This window comes from Nelumbo nucifera, chromosome 5 (genome assembly GCF_055504915.1).
Source record: "Nelumbo nucifera cultivar China Antique chromosome 5, China Antique-T2T, whole genome shotgun sequence".
Classification (NCBI taxonomy): domain Eukaryota; kingdom Viridiplantae; phylum Streptophyta; class Magnoliopsida; order Proteales; family Nelumbonaceae; genus Nelumbo; species Nelumbo nucifera.
This window is the reverse complement of record NC_142653.1, coordinates 23,539,662-23,545,353: the sequence shown is the minus strand read 5'-3', so window position 1 is coordinate 23,545,353 and position 5,692 is coordinate 23,539,662. Positions and strand designations below refer to the sequence as shown.

The 5,692-nt window shown below is 37.3% G+C and overlaps 1 pseudogene; it reads right to left on the bottom strand.

Moving 5' to 3' along the window:
* On the bottom strand, positions 1–3,248 carry LOC148791295 (glutathione S-transferase L3-like; annotated as a pseudogene).
* Between the last annotated feature and the right edge of the window lie 2,444 nt (positions 3,249–5,692).

Below are 5,692 nucleotides of genomic sequence, written 5' to 3'. Positions count from 1 at the left end.
CTACAGGCTCTATACATTAACAAGAAATGTAGCTATGAATAAAATAGAATGGTTACTATGTACCTCTAACCAGAAACTGCTTGGGCTTTCAAAAAAAAAAGAAAACAGAAAGCTGTTGGGACAATTAGTTGATTTACCTCAATCCAAGCTGCCAGTTTAGGCCTTCCTATGGTGATATCATATTTCTTTACTTGCAGTATGAATGGGTGAAATTTTTCAATAAATGGAGCATAGACAATATCCACCTACATATATTTTCACTTGTGAATTGAACCAGAGTGCCACAAGAAATCAAGGATAGAAACATGGCTCCATATATTCAACCGCTACTTTCCTTACTGAATTGGCCAAGGAAGAATGGGCCATCATCAAATTTGGAAAGTGTGTCTTCTAAGTGATCAAGAGCAGCCCCTGAAGTAGATTCATGACTGCAATTCAGAGTCAGCCTATAGTTAATGCATATAGGATGATTTGGTGGCATATTAAAATCTTACAATTGCTTTTTCAGCTTCTTCCTTGAATGATGTAAAGACTTTTTTTTTGTTGAATCTGTCTGTGTAGGAAAGCAACTTTTCCGCAAACTCTCTTTTGGCCGGATCCTAGAATGTTGTTTTTGCATTAAATTTTGAGATTAAATGGAAGAAGACTTCATTTACAATACAAATTAAATAATGTTTCTGCATCTTACATTGGAGAAAAGGGAGTGTCAAGATATTTCATCAACTCAATGCTCTCGCCTCTGACTTGGTTATTGTGTTCCAATGAATGGCACCTAGAAAATGCAGATCTTAGTTAGCATTTTCTTCTCATTTGAGCTAATAATGCAGTTCATTCTGTGTCAACAAGACAAGATTTATTGGGAGGAGCCAATTATATTAGCATTCTGGTTTGAAAAAGTATTACACCTTGTCTTAAGGGTAGACTTTCTCTTTGTACCAGGTAGGCCTATTTTGTAAATCAATAGGAACCAACTGTATTTTGCTCTACAAACACTGCTTCTCAAAGAATTCAAAATAAAATATTAGCCAAACAAGACAAGAAAAAACAGAGAATTCTTGTTCAGAAATGAATATCAACAGAGAGAGAGAGATGAATACAACCTTACAGTTTCTAGTAATCCAGACACGTTGTGAATAAGGGCATGTGTAAGATACATACAACCTTCAAGAAAGAAAATCAGCATCAATGATTTTGTCGACAAATTCCAGGACAAATTAACTACTTCTATGCGAGCTAGACACAGACACAGAATTCGTTGTTCCGTCGAACAAAGAAGGTGTGTGGGGAGTAGAATCGAGAACAATGGGAAGAACCTCCTAAACGCTTCTGAAACCAAGAAAAGGGAACATAGGCACCGTCATTAATTTAGCAGCCTGGCTGGCATCAATAAGAACCGAAACAGATGGAGAATAAAAAACAAATTTCTTAAGAGATAAAAGCCCGAGGGCTTTCTTCCACTTCCAGCCAACCTTTTCATGTTCCTACTTATTAGATCAATGGGGAAGAGCCAAGTATTAAATGAATTATGAGATTTTCAGTTATTAATTTACCATTTGGAGAATTACAATTGATGTAGTGCGATCTGGTCATTCCTAGCCGGAAGGGGCCTCGCTCCTAATTGGCAACGGACAACGCCTAAGAAAGAGAAGATGAAGGATTCCCGGGGAGCTCGCCCGGCGGGAACACTCCGATGCTTAAGTCAGAACTCTGAGAGAAAAGTTTAGAGAGTAATGACGAGCTAAGAGTGGGGATGCGCACTACTCGATTACCAAAAATTCAATTACCTTTTTCTTGGGGGTCGGAGCCCTTATATATTAATGCGCTGCAAATTGGGTGTAACCGCCTCTAGCTCTCTGCTACAGCCGTTATTCGTCAGACTGATTTGATTGGCGCAGGTATCCGTCGCAGGGTACGGTCCTGTCACCTGAGAGACGTTATGCAAAGCTGGCGTGTACGCCGCTTGACGTGAGACGTGGGCGCAGTCCTCTAGACTGGCAGGTGCTGCGCCACCAGACAAGAGATGTGGGAGCAGACTAAAAAGCACAATCTTGTCGGATAAGACGTTACCCGAAGACTCCGGGTTACTCAATAGCAAGCTCCTTTGTAGTGAGCTCCCTTGTAACGAACTCCTTCATAGCGAGCTCCAATAGCGAGCTATCTTGCAGCAAGCCGTTCTGTAACGGGCTGTAGTGAGCTGCCTTGTGGCGAGTTGTTCTGTCGGGGTTTCAACGAGCTCATTACGCTGAGTTGTGGCTATGCTATCATGCCGAGCTGTCACTTACGATGAGTCATATCCACGTGTCCCTTAGTTAGGAGGTCGGGTCAAATCACCCTCCATCAATAATCATTAATTTAAATCATTAAAAGGTTATCTATAGAATACATGTCTTTGTCCTAATTATCACTTTCAAAGTGTTTTAACTTAATTTTTGCCCAATTAATTCAATTGCCATTCAATACATGTTGAATAATTGCAATTATTTAATTCCAGTGTTTAAGAAGGTTATAAAATACCTATTTTATCCTTATTTACATTTTAAAAAATGTCAAATAAAAGGGTCCAACCAAAATTTCAGAAGCCAAGACCCCTTATTGACACTTTTATAGATATTATAGATTATAAATTTTTAATGTGATTTGATTGACTAACCGGAGCTCAGCTCGGCCCAAATCCAACCTGAGTGCATCAAATTTTGTACGGGCTAAACCCGAATTGAACAGTTCAAACTTGACCTCAAAGCTCGACCTGAGATCAGGCCTTAAGCCTAATTCTTGGGATTGGACATTTGGACCTAAGTTAAGTTAAACCGGGTCCATCCCGCCCAACTTTTACTCCTAAAAGCGGATATAAAAGGGGAACAAATCCCAGAAGCAGAGCAAGTGAAGTCTTGCACAGTCAGCCTCAGATTATCTCTACTTCAGTCATAGTTTTTCCTCTTCCGCTCTTCAAACCCTAACAAATTAACCAGTTTTATCACTCTTTGATTTTAGATATACGTCTAGACCACCGTTACTAAAAAAAGTCAGCTGTATCAATAGCCTAGGGGTGTTAATTGGACTGGATTTGATCCAATCTGATCAGTCCAATGTGAGTCCATTATAAATGGATCAGGTCCAATCCAATCCAATCCAATCCAATCCAATGAATGTTTTGAACTAATTTGGACCGGTCCAATTCAATATCTAGACCATCCAATCTGTTCGAATTCATTTTGATTTAGATTGGTTTCAACCCAAACCTGCTCCATTGACAAATATATTCTTATCTTATATCAATGGACCAGATATTGGATTAGTCCCAATATAAATTTGTTACAAAAGGACCAGGTCCAATCCAATATGTTTTGTTGGTCTGTCCAATCCGTCCAAATTGATTTTGGACTGGACGGGGTCCAATCCAAAACCGGCCCATTGACACCCTTACAATAGCCTACTTCATACAAGAAGAAGAAACCAGCCAAAAACCGCATCTCGCTTGTCACTTCTTTCAACGGTCCAAAGACCGCCTTACTCTACACACCGCTACACTCTGGTCTGTCTAATTTGAGCTTCAACAAATTTGGGCTGGATTTCTACGACCAGGCCCAGCAGTTCTATTGTCACTTAATACATTATAGGTTCACTTGTAATGTATTTTTCTCAAGTTCTCAATTGCAATCATTAAGCTTTATTTGAATTTTAAGCTTTTTGAGAATGCCCAGACCTAGAGCTTGTTTATTGAAGTTCTTCATCTAAGGCCTCGTTAGCTTTCAGTAAGTTACTTATCCAGGTAAATGCAGTTACCTGGGTACGTTTTTCCTGGGAAACACTTACCTGGGTAAGTGCATTTACTCATGTTCTTTTATTTCTCATGTAAATAAGGCATGACCATATTAGCCATAAAAATCCATTATTAAAAGAGGTATTTTTGTCTCATTCAAGTATTGGCCTCTTTCCCCTAGGGCTCCGTTCACTTTTCGGTAAGTTACTTACCCGGGTAAATGCAATTACTAAGGTAAGTTTTTCTTGGGAAACACTTACCCATGTAAGTGTATCTACCCATCTTCTTTTATTTCCCAAGTAAAAAAGAAAATGACCATTTTAGCCATAAAAATCCATTATTAAATGGGGCAATTTTGTCCCATTTAAGTGTCAGAATCTTTCCCCCCAGGAAAATAAACTTTCCTTGGCCTCCACATTAATCTGAAAAAAGAACATGGTATTCTTTGTCAATGGGAACAAAAATCCCATTGGCCAACTTCTCCTCCTCTCAAAATCCAAAAAAACGAATGCCCCGTGGGAAAGTTATTTATCCACCTAGGAAATGGGTATAAGTGATACCCGGAAAATAAACTTTCCTTGGTCCCCACATAAATCTGAAAACAAAAAAACATGGGATTCTTGATTAATGGGAACCAAAATCCCATTGACCAACCCCTCCTCTCAAAATCCAAAAAAACGAATGCCCCGTGGGAAAGTTATTTATCCACCTAGGAAATGGGTATAAGTGATACCCGGAAAATAAATTTTCTTTGGTCCCCACATAAATCTGAAAAAAAAAACATGGGATTCTTGATTAATGGAAACCAAAATCCCATTGACCAACTTCCCATTAACCAACTTTCCCCCCTCTCAAAATCCGAAAAAAGAATGCCCCCAAATGTTTTCTTGGAATTTTTTGATTTCTTGATACATGTACAGTAAGCAATCCTACGAGGCATTTGACTATAGTTCATGAGGTGAACAGCTTAGATTTGTGGTTGGATTCGTTTACATTCTACACCAACAAAAGCATTCAAACTTTTACTTTCGCATATGCACCCCACAAGTGCCCCACAGCACATCCCAAACATCTTGTGGGGCGCAGATGTGAACTCCTCTTACACGATTTCATACCCAGTTCTCTATTATTTGCCTCCAAACCTATCTCTTTTAATTCCAAACACTTCATAAGATTACCTAGAGGCCAGAGCCACCTCTGTACTTTTGTAAATAACATTCATGCAAAAACTCAACAAACGACCCTCTTTATTAACATACAAGCAAAACCTACCATGCTTTGAAATTTGAAGGATAATCAAGCGTAAAATGGACTTTTCAATCTTTTCCGTCTTCTATTAAACTAGAGAGGTAATCTACTACTTGTCAAGAATTGCAGGGGTAATTTAAGTATTTAATATTTAGGACCCATTCGTTTTTTGGAAAAGTTATTTATATGGCTAGGGATGAGCAAGAAAAAACGAAAAATCGACAAAAACTGAATTAAAAAATTGGTTAATCGAATCGATTGGTATACATATATTTATATATACTAGTAAAAGTGTATGCGTGTTGCACGTGGCAATATCAAATGATAATGATAATAGTTAGCAACCAAATGATCTTATTGGTTGAACCATTAACCTATTTAACTAGGAAAATGGACTATGATTAAGAATTAATTCATTTTTTTCTTTGTATTTTAGCCATTTCTATTTTTACTAACAATAATTCTTATTTTTCAAACATATTATTATTTTAGCCATATTCAAAATTTTCTATAAAATTTATAAAAATTCTATATTTTTTATTTTTTATTATTTAATTTATGAGATAATAAAATTGCTTATTTACCAAAAGGAAATGCAATTCCAATATATTGTTTGAATATTGGTTTTTAATATTGTGGTCAAATCAATTATATATATATATATTATTTATATAATATATGTGT